This window comes from Solenopsis invicta, chromosome 6, assembly GCF_016802725.1.
Source record: "Solenopsis invicta isolate M01_SB chromosome 6, UNIL_Sinv_3.0, whole genome shotgun sequence".
Classification (NCBI taxonomy): Eukaryota; Metazoa; Arthropoda; class Insecta; order Hymenoptera; family Formicidae; genus Solenopsis; species Solenopsis invicta.
Window position 1 is genome coordinate 1737292 of NC_052669.1, and position 18672 is coordinate 1755963.

Here is an 18672-nt window from a genome sequence, read left to right on the forward strand (position 1 = left end):
GCGTATGTTCGAACCGACGATGACGATCGTGAATCATCGCAAAATTTCAATTGTGCTACATACGATTTCGCGCGAACGCGGCTTTTCGATTTGCATCGATAAGTATGATATAGTGCGCCGCGGGTAATTTTAGATATGTAAATTACAGTATCGATATATTCCCGCGACAAGTCGACGGCGAAAAAGTTATACATGGCTTGTCAGATATTTGCTGCATTACATATTTACATCTCCAGCAGACGAGGCATGATATACGCTATCCTATGTAATATATGGGATCGCCCCGCTCAAATAAGGCATTATTGCAAGATTCATTCGATTTACACGGGGAAATAGACCTGGGAAAATCTGAGATATTATAAACGGATATGTTAATTTAAATTTTTAGTTACGTTGCTGGTTTCTCATTTCTATTATTATCTGAAAATGGCAAATTTAATTCCTCGGCGCAATAATGTAATCCCTACAACACACTCAACCCACCTATCCATTATCCTGTTATTACTACATAAATAGGAAGTAGGCGCATAAACTTCCGTTTAATTCCGTTTAATAATTCCTTTCTCATAATTTACGCCGAAATATTAAATCTCTCCTAATTTTTAAATGCAATGCAGATGCAATTTTTTTTAACGCAAATTACACAGCTTTCGAAACAAACAGCTCATTTGCGAGCAACGTTTAACATTGTATTTTATGGAAAATTCATTTCAGTATAGCTTTGACAACTGAAAATTAATTTCAGCAATTTCCCAGTGATTACATATCGCATGTCCTGCATCGCAGATTTGCAGGCCCCGACACGGATTTCGAGTAGAGCGCCGATCTATAATCGGAGCGTAACACGTCGCCGCATGTCATTATCGACGTAATGGCACGATTGTATATCTCCTACGTGCACGTGCGTATTGGTGCGTGTGGGTCTGCGAGATTGCGCCCTGCTGAAGACGTATCGCAAGGCGATTCTTCGATCAGCAATTGATATAAGTATAGCGAGAATGGGAACGAAGAGAAACGAAAGAATTATATCGATTGAATACACACTGAAGAAAAGAGTGGGATTGTATGGATTAACCGAATATTTAACTGGCATTATTTCACTCGGCATTTAGTAGCTGTGATCAAACGCTTCTTTCCGTGTAGACAAGGTATACTACACGCGTGTGCTCAAGTGCCAACGTACTCATATAGATTTCGAGTCAACGAGCTGTAAGTTTCATTTTATCTACTGAACTCTAAGAAGAAGCTGATTCTGAAGAAATTCTCTCTCCCTCCCTTTCGATCTTTTATTGTATGTTCAACATCGTTGTACAAGATCGTAACCAGCATAAAACTTGCAATAATAGTTGACCTCTTTCTCTTTCGTTGTATTATGTTGTCCTAACTGATCCTTGCGTTTAAACGAGTTAAAAAGAGTATCCGGTAATATACAGTTTTGCTGGGGACCATTCCATTTGTGCAAACATCACTTGTAGTGAAAGAAGGACTTTTGGCTTCCCTTCGTGACCATTTCCATTTCTTCAGAATAGAAAGTTTCCGAGAATAACTATGCCGTCGCATGCACTCCGGTCGTGATCAAAGACAATTTAGTATTATTATTATTATTATTGACTGGTATGACTGGTATCTTTAGCTCGGAAGAATTCTTGAAAGAAAAACATTTATTTTCGATTTTTTTCTTGATTGATATTATTCCAGACTTTTTTCTTTAAATGTTATTTATTGCCCTCTATATTAATATTTTTGAGATTCCTTTTACGTTGAAAAGTTCTGATAAATGATTCATCATTAAAGTTCGCTATCACAGTTGTATTTTTTCGAATTCTTCAGAAAAAATGGAAAAAACTTTTTCCATTTTTTCCCTCAATTTTATTTTTCCGAAAAATTAAGAACACTAGTGCCTCATATCACAGTTGTTTTTTAGAAAAAAAAATATGGGACGTAACCTGATTTCTTTCCTCGATTTTTTCTGCAAAATCAAAAACGCTACGTTTGACACAGAAACAATTTAACAGTTAACAGGCCACTCGTTAAATCTTCGATAGAAATGATTTTTTCTTATTTTTCTTAATAATACTTGTTTTGCACTTAGAATTGAGATTTAGTTTTATTTACAGTATTTTATCATGAATAAACATGCCGCATATGAATATTCATGTAAATAAACGAACTAAATTACTGAAATATCACGAGCGTCATTCATTCTGAAACGGAAATGGTTTTCCATGGAAGACGTATGAACTGCGAATGTCTTTCTAAAGTCGCGCCGGGAGTCGATTCGAGCCAAAAGATGCACCTATCTCTGAGATGCAAATCTTCCTTCCCGGAAGGAAGAGGCCTCGTAATTGGGAGATGAACGTGTTACCCTTACCTCGCGAAGATTGATGATCGCGTCCAACGAAGACCCGGGCGCCCGGTTCGTCCTTAAATGATGAAGACTCCTCTCTCGCTTCGGCGCGCCCATCCTCGGATCTACCCTAGAGAAGAGAGAAAATTATCTGCCCGATCTAACGGCAATTTCGCCACGGCGGCGACGAAATTGCTTCGGCCGAGCCATGACGTTGCCCTTGTATCGTCCACCTTGACGAAATTCACGCGAGGGCATCATAGTTTGGTAGCGAGATATTTTTCTATTCCCCAAAAGAGAGCGAGCAACAGGTTTATGCTTGTTCTCAAAGACCGATTGCTCGTCTCCCTTGTCCGATATTTATTAATGTGTAAGAGAGAGTTGCTGAATGCGTACCGTGTGTCTAAATCACACTTCGTCAGTATTTTATATTTTTACTTAATGCAAGCAACATTTTGTGAAAAAAATATGAAAAAAACGAGAATTGAGAGTAATATAGATTGAGAAAACAGTTAGTAAATTTTAATAAATATTTGTTTGAATATAGTTGCAATAAAATATTTATTAAATATAAATAAATATTTAGTATAAAAAACATTAATTTAATTTAACCATTATTTTTTTATTAAGTAAACATTTATGTACCGTAAGTAAATCTTTCATTGCAACTATTTAAATAAATATTTATTAAAATTCAGTAATTTCTTTTCTCAGTGTAGACAAAAATTTAACGAGCTATACCTTATTTTCTAGCAATTTTAAAAATCAAATACAACTGATGTTAATTTTTGATTAATTTATATAGCTAATAATAATGTAATTACGCAATTTTATACTGAATTTTTATATGTTTATAAAAGAAGGTTTAATTTGTAAAATATTTTATATTCATAGTATGTGCATATTTGCAATTATTATTAAAATTAAATCGATATTTTTATAAAATCTATCAATTTCTTTAATTGTAACATCATAAATATTATTACAATAAATGATATTAAGATTAATGATGTAAGACTGATAAGTTATAATAGTAAAATTAACAATTGATAGAAATAAAATTATGTCAGTTGCAAAAATAAATCCATTTAATTTCGATATTCTTATATTTTTATTATTGTTATTTATTAATTATTAAATATTTAATTCTTTCTTGACAAATTATTAATAAAATAAGAATTAGTTCATGATTCCTTATATTTTTAAATTAATTCATAAAATTCAATATTTTCAAGGGCGGTACGATTTAGGAGACTTATTTACACCATTTGAGTCTCTTTTGCACCATATTGCAAAAAAGCTTGTAAACAAATCAATTTATTATTAGTGAAAAGTTTAACATTGTAATAACAGACATTTGAGACATTAAGTTACAATTTCCAAAGTTTGTTTTCGCACAAAGCACGAATGGAAGATATAATAACTTAAGTGGTCCTCATTCGGCAACTCTCATCTAGGGGCGATTAAAAGTGAGTACAATCTTCCTAAGCTGTTATTACATCAAACAAAGCCCGTACAGCACTCAAGAGCTTTTTATTTTCAGAAACTTTTTAGCGAAAGCCACGAAAGCTACGAAAATCCGTACCGTGCAATGCAATCGTTATCAGCTGGAATTGTTTACGCAATTAGACGTGGCAAACATTACAAGTTAAATAAATATTTTCAAAATTATTTTATTGTATTTGTTTATAAGAAACATTTTACATTTATGTGTTTATCAAATAATTTACTTTAAAAACCATCAAGTCACTCTTTCCGAAAGCCCCATTTCAGTCGGACTGTTATTGTAGGCCCGTTTAATGCTTCACAACCCTGCAAAATCGCGAGCACGTATATCGATCGTAATGCAAGCCACGTAAAGAAGATCAACCCTAAAAGTTTTACAATATCGGCGGGAAGTGTTCGAGCGCGCTGCGGTTAAATGTGCCACGTCGTCCGAGATATTTTATTAAACTTCTGTTGTAAAGCGCAACGTATGACCCTAGTGACGTACCGCGGCACGAAAAGCGCATAAAAATCCGTAAGTAGATGTACGAAACGTCACTACGTAAGTCACGTTCGCGTCGTGGAATATTAAAACGTCGGCAAATACATTCCGATCGAGCTTGAAGCTGCCCGAGAAGATTTCGACGGTCTATTGAAACTTTCCCCAAGTTTGCGCGCGCGCTCCGAGTCGTCTTATTACTAACGAGCTCTTCTATCGGCAATCTCGGCGATTCTTAAGATTCTTGTAAATATACAAAATGTTCCGGAGCACTCTTCCGCGACAACTTTCGGATTCTTCGTCTAATTTGAAGTCGATTTTTTTTCTCTTTCGACGAGAATTTTATCAGATGTTATTCTTCCTGGCAACGCGCTTCCTTGAAATTCCTACGTTAAATATTGATAACTGAATTTGAAATTCTGTCAAGTTCTCGAAAAGTTGCCGGACAAGTAAAACATAATTTTGCTTGTAATCCGAAAGCTTATAATTCCTTGAAACTTCTTGACAGTCAATCACTTCAACCTCAATATTTTTGTTATAGGGACGTCGTCCGCACAAGTTATTCAGTAATTTAATCAAATAAAAGGGAGAAGTAGGAATATTTCCATTCTTCAATATTTATGAAAAAATTCCGTGCATATTTGAAATAAGCGGAAAATGGTAAGGTTTGCTAATGGCTGGTAGACGAGCGCAGATTGACGAGAAACGCGATTGTTTTTGGACCGAAGCTTCGGAATAGCAAAATAAAAGTAGGATTCCGGTCGATTAATCGAGTGTTTGTTGAGTCGACCGTGAATGCACGGACCGGTCAGGTAGCATTGTCGTGACTACGGACGATGAATAAAACAGTACGCTCGCGCGAGAAGTCGCAGTCAACAAGCACCTCGTACCATTTCGCCCTATTTCGCCCTACCCATCTCCAGTGCTGCCGTTCCGCTGATCATCGAGAAAACCCGGAGGAACCTTGGTTTTCATGGACGGTATTCCGCTATCGCTCGTCGTGAACGGAGCTCGCGGGAGACGGGAAATACGCGGATAAGAACACGTACATACACCGAAAGCACCGCCGTCTCGCACGGAGAATGCGGTATGGGAAGCGGTCAGAGATGAGAGGCCAAGTAAAACAAAAGGGAACTGAATCCACTGGCGGGAGAGCGAGCACGGCCATGCTACGCGCGCGCACGCTGAATTCATGATCGAACCGAGTTTCCGGGAGACCTCATGGCTACGCGCGCTCGTTTGTGTGCGCCGGAGGGTTGTAGGCTTGTCCTAATCCTACAATGCATCATTTAATATTTGTTTTATTTAAAAATTATGCGAAAAATAATATAGAATAAGATTGGCTGACGTAATATTTTTCACAACAGATTTTTTACTTTCTCCGGGGGGGGGGGGATTTTAGAGACACTAATTCTCATTACTATTTTAAAATTGATTTTCAATTTAATTATGTGAGAATGCTGTTCTCATCTAGTTCATTTCAAGAGCTTTGGAACCAAAAGTAACGTTCACATATAAAACATTATTTCAGCAAGATCTTATTAAATAATTCATGTATTTTTTAAAAATCTATTTGGAATTTGCTGCATTTTTTGAATAGAACATATTCAGATATAGCATAATGTTTAAATCTCGAATCAAAACTCGGAAAAATACAAAGTACAAGATTTTCTATCTAAGTGCCCTTAAAAAACATGATTAGTTCGCGAAAACCATTTTATTTCCAAGTATGGTTATGCCAGATCAAACTATTTCTTTCTTTTTTAATTATTTCAAAATTATTTCTGAATTATTCTATGGTTAAATTAAAGGGTGAAAGAGGTAATATTGAAAAATAAGTAATTGTACTGAAAATTAACACTACTCTGCCTTTGGAATTATGTTCCTTTTATTCTTACGTAATAAGAAAGAATAGAGACTAAGAGAACTCTATATATCGAAGCAGTATTTTAAATTCTTTGAAATCCGCGTTTGCACTGCTAAAAATTTTTCTTCGATACCTTCCCAGCGTCTAATTCACTTGAGAGAACCAAAGGATTCGTAGTTCCGAGCACGTTCGCGTTTGTTGGTCGAAACAAGTTATGCCGTCTGCAATACAGCAGAAGTAGAATCGCCGCTGATATCTTCCGAAGTATTTGCGGAGGGATTTTTGATTTCCGACACACGAACATCCGAAACGTGCTACCCGGCGCGAATGGGTAAGAGCTGAGATGTTGCGGGTAATAATGAGATTGCCTTCAGTCGCGAGAGTTCGCTTTGCTGATCGTCCTGAATGGTTGCAAAAGAGAGATCTCGCAATGTAAATGTGTTTGATATGATCAATACTATGCTTCAAAGAGATTTTATCGCGTCAATAAAATTTGTAGTTATTCGTCACTCGCATCGATCGTAGAAAAATTGCGTTTAAATTCACAATGGACTATTTTTTTAAAGTTCTAATTAAGTAACCTAACCTAATTAAATAACTTTTCTTATTTCAAAGAAATGCAATTTTCACAGAGATATCTTTATACGGAAAGAATGGATTTATTGAAGCATCTGAAAATTTAGCTGGATATAGATCTGAAATTGTTTAACCATAAATATAATTATAAAGGACGTTCAAGTATGAACAATGCTGCAAAAAGTTTTGACATTCTAGCAACTAGCTCGAGCGTCCTGTATAATTATTTTAATGGTCTAACAAAATTATTTTTAAATCTATATTCAGCCAACGTTTTGGATATATAATACTTTAGCCTAAATTTCTTCTATATACCTATCTATATACCTTTCATCATTATGCATAATTATAATTATTATATTATAATTTTATAGAGATATTAAGTTTCATAAATCATGATTACGTTTTACGTTTGTGATAACACAAGACAATTACTGATTTTCGCACGCCCGCTTCTCTTTTTGTTATTTCATACAGTATTGAATAATTTAATGAATTATATTTTTGTTAATTTATTAAATGAATGTAAAAATGCGCTCGAGTAATTCACGCAGAAATAACGCGGTTGAGAGGTGAAAAATTGCATGCGTGTTAATATCAATCACTGATCGATTTTAAATGGGTGTTTGAGTGAAATAATGGAGCGATTCGCGAGTTAAATGCAGCACGAACGTCATCTCATAGATACTGTATACGGATTAAGTTCAGATTACAGGAACTTACAAAGCGACCTCTATAATCGAGATCATAAAAGGCAATGATTGCCCGATATAACGTTGCTAGTGCCTATATCTAGCCGATCTACTCTCTATAACTGTAATGGTGAACGATATATTAGTTTAATATCAGTAAAATGTATATAGATAGCCACCGGCGAGATATTACAGCCGAAATAATAATAATATTAATTGAAATCCTGATAAGAACAAAAACAGAACAATTATTTTAGTTACAAGTTTTTAATCAGCATTCATAATAAAAATAATGACATTCTTGTTATAATCAAATAAATGAAATACTATATGATATTATTTAATTAATTTTAAAGTATTTAACGCACGCGCTGCACAAGATTCCATTGACATTTAATTGCAGGTGCATTTATATGCTGTAAAAAGCAAAATTTTTACATAAAATTTAATTTAAAATACATTTTAATGTATTTTTTCCACTTGAATTCATAAAAATAAAAATAAAATATTTTGTTTGCGAACAAGCAGAACGAAAACTAAATATTTCGTTTTTGTACTAGAAGTTGACACAAGCGTTATATATATTTTTTCCTGTTCCAAATCCAACAATATGCCTAGAGATTTCAGTTGTACTCGTCATATCTACTCGTACATACATTGGAGAATACAACTCTCGTACCTTATTTGCTTCGTACATATTATATTATTACAATTAAAAAGACGTTTTCTTGTTAATAGATAATAATTATCAAAGTTTTATTAAAAAAATTAAAAAGATTGACAAATACAGGCAGTATATGTAAAGAATTGTCATAAAAAAATTTTTTTAATGTAACAAAATAAAGCCTAAGTGATAGAAGCTTTAATTTTTTTTATAAAAAAAATATCATATATATATTTTTATATATAATTTTTTAATATTTTTATTTACATAGGTTAATAATAAAGAAAATATAGGTCATTGAAAATGCAATTGGATTACATTCTACACGACCACGTTTCCACGGTGTACGTTGTGTGTTGTATCATGCAAGTTTAAATCATCTTTGTTTCGTAACGCTAATCGAGCTACACGTAACTATTCGAACAGAGGGCGAAACGGGAGCAGAATAGTTGCTCCAAATATGACGATCGATCTGGCACACCTTTCGCGATTAACATATCCGAAAGCCGCGGTAAAGGCACGTGAACATGCCCTAAATAGACACGTTAGATCTTTACACGATGTCGCCTGTGTGCTACTCTGTCGCTGCATCAAAGTTTCATCCGGGCGCCCTTGCGCGATAAATTAAGAGGCGCTAATTACGGTCCATGCACAGACACTTCATCCAACTTAGCCCCGTGCATAACCGATATATCCGAGATCTATAACGAGGATGTATCAAGCCCGTGTACCAAGACCGCACGAACGCTGCAAGTTTAAATTAGGGAAGCACGTGTGGTTTTCAAAGGGACGAAATTTATTTCACGTAAAAGACGGGCGCGCGGACGGATTTTCGATAAGGACCGACTCAGATAAGCTTTTCGAAATTCATCGCGAACCAGATATACCGGATATCCTCGCAGTCGACATTCTGTTTAACGTAGCTACGACCGTAGACGGTCACGTGTCTCGAAAGGAGCTTAGAAATACTCGCGCGGTGGTGCACATTAGCATTCTTGACGCGTCAAAATTGCATCCGCCGAGAGGATCGATTCTTCATCCAATTTCTTGCAAACTCATTAGTTTACACAGCAACACCGTACGCTTCATCAGACAAGGGGTCAGAGGAGATCAATGGGTGGATCAAGCCTGGCACGTTGATCGAGCATTTGCCGTTCCGCGAGTACGAGTATCTAAAAGCTTACGCTAGCGGGATGACGCTGAAAAAGCGCCCGAAGGGACTAAGATTAAAAGAGCTCGAGTAAATAACACAAAAAAGCTCCCCCTTGACTCGTAGATACGCGCACAAAGTAGGTAAAGGGGAGAGCCGGCGGTTTACTTTCGGCAGTTAAGAGAGGATACGGATGGCCCAGAGTTACACCAGTCCGGGCTGTAATGCGGTGCATTAATTCGAGTGGGATGCAGGCGAACCGAGAGCGCGCTCGAATTAATGCGCGGCGCGGCGCGAGCCGAGCACGAGTGCCGGAGACGTTCGCGGTGCATTCCCACTTGACGAATTGATGCACCACCCGGCGAATGCACGTGAGGACGATGAGCTTCTCACACGCGATAATCGCGCAGGTACGAGTCGGAGATGGGCTAGAGGCATCCGATGCTCGAAGGAGAAGGAGAGAGCGCAAGGTATACAGTGGCGTGGTGAGGATGGACCCATGCGAAGAGGGCCGCGCGACAGAGACGAGGCACGCCGAGGCCGCGGATTCGATCGCGTATCGCGCGCCACGCGGCATTAGGATGCAGTGATCGGGGGAGGGTGGTGGTGGTGTGGTGCGAGGTCAGGCGAGAGGAAGTCCGCGAGAGTGGACGACGACGATGCATCCGCCGGTGGCGGCGGCGGTGGCGGCGGCGGCGGCGGCGGCGGCGGCGGTGGCGGTGGTGGTGGTGGTGGTGGCGGTGGCGCCGGTTACGGCGGGGCGGGCCGCAGGAGCGCGTTCATCAGGCTCCGCGACCGGTCCAGCCCGACGCAAAGTGTCCCTACGAGACCTACCAGGCGCAAATCCCGGACTGCTGCGCGGCCGCGGTAGCGGCGCAAGATCCGTATCCACGGCCGCCCAGCGGCTACGACACCAGGTGTTACGACGAGTGCCATCGCAGAACACCGTACCAGGAGGAGCCTTATACTCAGGTAAGGATTTCATTATATATTTTACTGATATGCTCAATCGAATGAATTATGTGTTGTGAAAATAAGAATAATGTTGAAAAATGAGGGAAGGTTGCCGAAATCACACTACCTCAACCTAAAATTCCTCAACCTAAAATTACTATATAATATTGTTATGATTCGAGACGTTAGGTATAGCAGGAATTTTGTTATTTATGTTCATAGAAAAATATGTTATCTTTCGAAACATTTTATAAGCTGAATTGCAGAAAAGATAAGCTAAGTGGCCCAAGTTTTGATAAGTTGTCGTAATACTATTAGAATTAAATTAATTGAATTAAAGTTTTTTTTTCGCTCTTGCTTATAGATTAGATAAACAAAATTTTATGAAATATCTTAGTCTCCTGAATTGCACCACGACGTTGCCTATAGATATCCGAAGAAACCCGTTTCCTAAATTGCACAACTGCATATTTATCAAAATTTCCTATTTAAAAAAGTTATGATAATGCAACTGTTATGAAAAAATTGCATGGAAAAGAAAATATTGTACTTTATTAAGATGTAAAGAATTTTATTATAATATGAAGATTGCCGAATCACACTACTTTTCACATAAAGGCTTGTAACTCGGAAACTATGGATATATACCTTTATTATGACGTAAAGAACTTAGAAGTAAGATCTTAGAATACTAAATATAATTCCAAGTATAACTTAGAATATTTCTAAGATCTTTACATTATAATAAAGATATTCTCCATAATTTCAGAGTTATAAGTCTTTATGTGAAAAGTAGTACGATTCGACAATCTTCTTTTACTGGATAAAGGATAAAGGAAATAATTGATGAAAAATCCGAAAATTTCAGAATCTTATCTTCTACACAAGAAGTAGGATATTGATCTAAAAAATAGAAACGGTTAGTAATGAACGCTCTGTGCTTCTAGTATTAACGATATCCGATGCATCTGCTAGATTCATATTTCTTATCGATTTTACACGCGACTCATTAATATTGTTTTTTCATTCATTTCGCGAACATGAAATATTTGCAGGCTGCAGCATAGAGATCGAAATAAGTCACGTAACAAAGAAACATTCTTTTTAAACGTTACAGAGAAATTCGGTCATTGAATACAAATGCACTAGGCAGCGGTCAATGTATCCGAGAACAATATAACCAGAATTTTTGCCAATACAATAAATTGATTTGTGTTACTTGCATTATACTAATTTCCGATTGCTTAAAAAGTTTGAACGATAGTCTTCATTTGAAATTACATTACAATTATATTACTATGTAAAATCTTGTGTAAATTTAGTTACAATGAACGAATGGGAATGAAATAACCAGATAAAATTCAACTTTCGAAAACAGCTTTGAAATTATATTTACCCAGTACGAACGTATATGTCCCATTCGTACATTTTGTTTGTATCTTCATGTATAAATACAATAAAATACATTTTTTGTCGATAAAAATATTCAGCCAGTACTAAAATTCGATTTTGTCTGTCGTCATAAACTAAAATTAATATTGTACAATTTAACTTAATGCGATTAATATCCGTTATTCGCACTGAACTTCAGTGATGCAGCGTACCACTGTACAAATCGATTTCGATTAAATTTGATATCACCTGCAGGTGTGGATATTACACGATAATTATCCAATAGAATCGAACGAGTTCGCCATTTTATAATGTAATCGCTCGAGTCTAGTATTTATGATTATCGAATGGCGAAAATTGAATTTGCTGCTTCCAGGGAAATAGGAGCTTAGTTAGCGTGGGAAGGGCAGACTTTAAGATCGCCATGATTCAGCGAACTGAAACGATCGCTATCGATAATGCGAATTGCGAGAACTTTTCATGCATAATAATGTGCTCTGCCTCTGTCTAATATTAAAGATGTAAGAAAAATTACTTGTGAAAAGCAATCCTCGTATTGCAATGCACACGCGAGACAATAAATTCTCATTGCAGGAAAATACCAAACGTGCACTGAAAAAAAGTCAAAATAGCAAGCAAATGTTAAATGAGAAACATTTTCTTCGGTATTTGATTATAAAAAAATTTTGAATATACATTTCTGTGAAATATATCTCATTTTAGTGAAACACAGCTCATTTTTTTATTAACTAGTTTATTTGATAAGAATTTTATTTTGTTCTATTTAAATAAAATTTATTTTAGTAAAATAAATTTGCATCTCGCAAAATTTTTTACTTTTTTGTTTCTCAGATTATTACTAAAAATTAGGACGCAAACAAAAAATTTCAACGTACCTATTGTAGGTTCAATCTGCTCAGATAGTTCAAAGTAAAAAAAAAATTTACATCCAATTCCAATGGATTCGCTTTTAACATCCAGATGGCAAAAGTTAGCGTCCGAGTATTTTTGGACAGTTCGGACAGTTCGAATTTAAGCAGTGATCGGTCTGTAATGTCGATTTGTTATGTCTGAAGTTCAGATAGTTTGAATAGTAAAGAAGATTGGAAACACAAGGTGTGTTCTATTATTTGCTCAAAGTACTAAAAACCTATATATAACGTGAATTATAAATTTTTAGTACTCGCAATGAATTTCGGACGCAGTCACAGTATGCATTAAAAACAAAAGACTGCACAGAAAAAAAAGAACACTTCTTTTTTGAAAATGTCCTTATTCTCGAAACATTATAGAATAGAAATAACAAAGAAACAACATAATAAACATAATTTACATATACAAAAAAATTTTATATAATTGCATCAAGGGAAATATATTCTCATTATTCAATAATAATTTTCATAAATTGATAGGAAAAAGTATTGGATGGTAATATCTTCAAATCAAGAATGAGAATTTTTTAATTTGTATTATTATTAAAACAATCACATTGTACTCTGATATGGGATAAATTCTTTAATCTCATAATATAATGAAGAGCAGTAAATTTGCAAAAAAAAATATTAACTTAAAATCGCATATTTGTTCACAACTTAAAATGGGCACTTCAAAGTAAAATATGTATGCATAATGTATAGTCGTGAGCTAAAAGGTAGCAACACATTTTTTTTTATGGTAGATGGTTTGATGCTTAATTGATTGGATCCACAGGTAAGAACCAATGACGTTCGCCGTTTGATGAGCAAGTCTACATTTCAAAAACAATCGAAGAAAATGTGTTGCAACCTTTTAGCTCACGACTATATGTAAATGCACGAAAAATACAAATAAACACATTTGTTTAAACTTCATATAAATTTGAATTTTATATTAATTTTTAAAGCTTTCAAAAAATATGTTATCAATTTTTCCAATTTTTTAATACATTTTATATATTTATTACAATGTTTCTTTGAAAGTGCCGCAAACAAAAATATTTTATATTTTTATATTTATTTTTTTATTATTATATTATTCATAAATTAATTTTATTTTAATTGTATAATAATATTAAAATTAAAATGTATAAGACAATATTATTAATATTTCATAAAATTTAAGTTTGAACTTGATGTTTGAGGAACTGATCGAATTGTTCAATCATCTGACGTTTCGAATTCTAAAATTATTAACGTAAATTTGCTAATTTTTAAAAAATCAGCAACCATAAAAAAACAAAGTAATATAAGATACATAGTCTTTAAATGTCGTTCAAGAAAATTGCACTAAGTTCAAAAGAATACGGCTCTGAATCTTCCAGGCACAATTTCTGAATACTCTGTATATTCTGTCGCAACATGGAAGACAAACAACTGCAATTAGAACTTTCCAGGCGAAGCGCGTAAAACAGAAAAAGAATACACCCTCGAAATACTCTGAAATCGAAGTTTAATACAACGTCGCTGCTAAAAGCGTCGCATCGCTAATCGCGGAGAGATTTTTTTTTCTCGCCAACTCGACGGCGTTTATTAATACGATGCTCGCGAGATAGGCGGGTGAGCCTCGATATTTATGCCTGGTAAGTCTCACCAGAGTAAGAGGGGTTTCTAATAGCCGCGCAGTCACGAGTTTCGTCGCTCCGCTCGCGCAAATTTGACGAAGAGCCCGCTTTAACTTCACCGCGGGAATCTTCGAAGAGCTATTACGGGTTTTCGGTATCCGAAAATTGATTCGGCTCTGCGTACCTCAGCTCCCCAAGTTTCGCCATACGAGCGTTAGTACGGACTATCGATTTGACGGAGGGTCGTTCCCGTCGGAAGGCTTCGTTCCGTAGAATTGAGAAAACGGCGGTAAATCGAGGATAAAATCGACTTATTTGACTGAATTAATTATCGTGCAAAATAGAACATGGACAGTGTCAATATTTTGCTTTCTGACAAGGAAACACAATCAAGCGTCCCTTTCCGTTTTTAATAACCTTTGAATATGTTAAAATATAGATAGAAAAGACACATTAATTTTTTTTTATAAAACACTCTTTCGAAAAAAATTAGTTATTTTCTTTTTAAGCAAATATCGTTGAAAGTTTAAAATAAAGAGAAAATTTTTAATAAAAGTTAAATGCTTTCAAGAGTACTTTATAATAATTACACAAATTTGTTTTAATTTTTACTAAAAAAAAGTTATTTTTATCGTTATCATGAAGTACTCTTGAAACCATTTAACTTTTAAAAATGCTTCTTTCTATCTTTCTACAATTTCGATGATATTTATTTCGCTAAAAAACAACAAATTTTTCTAAAGACTGTTTTATCCCTCATTAATAACAACGTAAAAAATACGTACGTTACAAAAAATACCTCTTATTTTTATATTTTATATCTAATGTTTATTAAAGTTGAAAGGAGACACTTGGCCGTGTACCCTTGTGAATATTTTTACCATCAATGATTTACCTTCGATAATAATAATCGAACATCAAAATAACTGAAGGACAAGATGAGTGCGATCGAAGCGTTGAATAAAGATGCGCCGAGTCGCGTCGATTTTCATCGTTTGAATTTGATTGTTCAGCAGGTCTTGGTCTCTCGTACACCACGGGCAACATCAATATCAATATTTATGAAAGAGAAATACCGTGTATGTAGAAAATGCCGATACTTGCGGTATTTGATACCAAAAAGTAAAAGTATCAATAACCTATTAAATTTCAACATCGCTAGCCGCGAGCCACGTCGCCTGCGGACGCAATTTCCCAAATGCATAACGCGTAGGTATATAAAGCGATCACGTGCGGATCATCTGTCCACCCCTCGATACATATTTTCTACGAGACGACATCGCCGCAGACGGCTTCCCAAACGTGTGTACTCTCTCTACTTAATCATGCTGCCGCATTGTTTTTTTCCGGTTGGAAAGAATTTATTAGATATTAAAGGAAATATTTAAAAAAAATTAATAAAGAGAGAGTAATAAAAATTTATGAAATAATAAAAGGAATATTTATTAAAACAAAATAATGTAGCGCGGCAAAAATTCTGAAGTATTAAAGAGAAAAAGCAATTTAATTAAAAATATTAATTTTTTGAGATAAAAAGAAAGGATTTTTTCTAACAATTTTATCTTGTTTATATCACGTGACAGCTTTTCTCAATTAATTCCTGTCTGAGTAAGAAATTGCGTGCGTAGCGTGTTACACGTTATTGCGTTAATGTCTCGGGGTATGATCGTGAGGCTTGATCAAGTTTGCAAAGCTTCGGAAGGAAGTGGTAAATCTTCAGAGATCGGTAAACTATCGATCGTACGTGTCGTTATCCCGCGCTCGTGAAATCGTGCAGCAAGGTGCCAACTACACTCCCGCAGTCTCTATCGTTTGGAATCGCATGGCGATGACGGCAAAACGTTGCTGGGCGAATTTCAGAATCCTGCAGCGAGTATATAGTTTCGGCCTCAAAGCGTACATACGTTCCGGTTATTTTAGGCGATATCGATACTTTACTGTTACGGGAAGCCGTATCGCTGCCGGGTGTAAAGATAGCGGCGATAGAAAGCCGCGCGGTTCTCTCTGGCGGTCGTCGTGCCGCGCCGTCCATATCGAACGACGATGCGGCAACATACCGCGGAATATGGTAGCTCATAAGCCATCGAGAGTACTACCGCGCGCAATCGTAGTAACTGCAAACGTACCGAAAGAATGAACGAGAGATAAACACGACGAATAAAGTTCCCATTTTTTCGCACTTTCTCCTTTTTTAAACACACTGTGATGCGCGTAATCCTTAACAGGTGTTTGCATCAAAAATACACGTGGTGACAGTGTGTATTTGCGTAAAGCCAAAAACTTTTAAATATCTAGCACTTAAATCAATTTATTTTGAACCGTAGATAAATAGATTTGTAAGACTCTTTTGACAATCCGTTTACGTTTAAGCGAAAATGCTTTCTTTCGAAGTTATAAACATTTTTTATTTGAACACAGAATTTAGTAAGAACATTTCGTTAAAGAAATTGCTAAAAATAATTTTCTTCCGCGTCACTGTATGGCTAACAATGATATCTCATGGATTGTTAAAGATATTCAAAAATTCCTGCCATAGATATTTCATAGTTTGCCACACAAAGCAATATTACAATTTTGAAGTTTTATAGCAACAGGGAAACACATAAACGAGAGTCGTAAGAGTGCTCTCATCAATACAAATCCAAGGTGTTTAAATCAGAAGAACGTGTGTAAATTATATAACACAGCGTGCATAAATTTTATTTTAATTGACGCAATTTTGTAAAGTCATTATTTTCTAAGGAGACTTATAACTATCACATACCATTTTTCGATTTTTTAAAAATTAAGAATGTTACTTGAGTTTTTTTAAAGTAATTACTTTTGTAGTAATACGTATACACGTACACTTGATATCCTTTTTTACCTTTTTTAAAAGTTATTTTTATGTATTAATAATATAAGACTCTCTCTTTCTTTTTTCTCTTTGTTGTGCACTTATATGCATATAAGCTGTTTCATTGTAGTGAAGTAGAGGTTATTCGAACAATTATTTGCTTTCTTATATTTAACCCCGTCTTTTTATTTTTAACTTGCTTGTTTTGTCTTTTATTTTTTACAAGACTTTATTGAAAAAAATGTCTGTCTATTACTAAAGATAACACTGCAAAACCGATATTTATTTCAGTCAGGATAAAGTACAAAATATCTCGTAAATTGATTTTTCAATATATAATAACGCTGTCTAAATACTTTTATATTCAGAATAAGTAAAGGAATTGTATTAATTAAGAGAAAGACATAATTCCGTTTTAAAAGAATAACAATCTTTACATCATTTTCAAATCTTTAATACATTTTTTCGAAAAATTATTTTAGCATTATTTTTATTCCTGAAAATTAACAATCTTTTGTTCAGAATAGTTCATCGTCATTCCATAGAAAGAATCTCAAAAATCGTGGAGACCGATACAAGGATCATTCTGTATTTCAAGATAAAATAAAAAAAATAAAAAAAACATTTGATGTTTCTCTATTTCATCACGTTGGAATGGCTTATGTTCATACAAGTACACAACAAAGAGAAATTTAAATAATTCTTTTAATATAATAATATTAATATTTAAAACACAATACAAACGAAAAGCTTTTATATATTAATGTTGTTGTGTCCGGGGTATTATTTCCATTCCATCAGATAATTATAAACTCGATTCAAAGACACACCAAAAATTCGAGTGCTAATGTATGCGTTAACGCATGCACGCAAAAATATAGTGCTTTTAATCGTTGTATTGTGTAATTCTAAGGTTATGCTAATTTGTGCTAGACTGGCACAACTCAAATATACATCGTCTATGTCGAAGAATTACGAACCCGAATTATGGACAGAGAATTCGAGCGCTAAAGGCCGCACGCAAGATTAAAGTACCCTTAATATCGTTGTGCTATGAAATCCGATGGTGCTGTTTGCTAAGCTAGCTCAACTCAGATACATAGTATCGTCTACATCAAAGAATTACATCCGAATTGAGAATGTGAGCGCTAAGAGCTGTGCGCAAAAGTGCCCTTGATATCGCCTGTAAAATCCAAAAGTTGTGCCGACTTGTGCTTGCACAATTTAGATGTCATTTTATATTATGAAAATGATTAACGCAAATGTAAACGTTAATTATATTTTGTTTAAAATTATTTTTTACTATAACTTCTTTTATCATTGTTAAAAAGTAATAAGTTAGTACAATGTTAATACAATCTAGTTAAGAAAGAATAATAGAATAATAGAGAAAATTGGATAAAAACAAAAGTGCGAAAAGAGACTGATCTAAAAAATCATTTTCTTTTCTCATTTTTAACATATTTTTCATATTACATTTTTAACAAATACAATGTAGCACAAGTTTAGCATAATTCAATACAACTTTCGAAATAAGTTAATTGTAAAAGTGGAGGACAGTAAGTAATATTAGCTTCTTACAAGTTTCAATATCATAAGTTAATTTTTAATACTAATTAATCTCCAGAATGCACTGTTAAAGTTCTTTTCAGCACGAATTATCGTATTATT

At 34.8% G+C, this 18672-nt stretch overlaps 1 protein-coding gene across 1 annotated transcript in view; it reads left to right on the forward strand.

Moving 5' to 3' along the window:
- Nucleotides 1-9771: 9771 nt before the first annotated feature.
- Nucleotides 9772-18672, forward strand: part of LOC105205285 (dipeptidase 1) — a 146494-nt gene continuing 137593 nt past the window's right edge. Inside the window, exon 1 of the mRNA XM_011174629.3 lies at nt 9772-10252. The gene's annotated coding sequence lies outside the window, so the exon portion shown is untranslated. The remainder of the gene's footprint in view (nt 10253-18672) is intronic.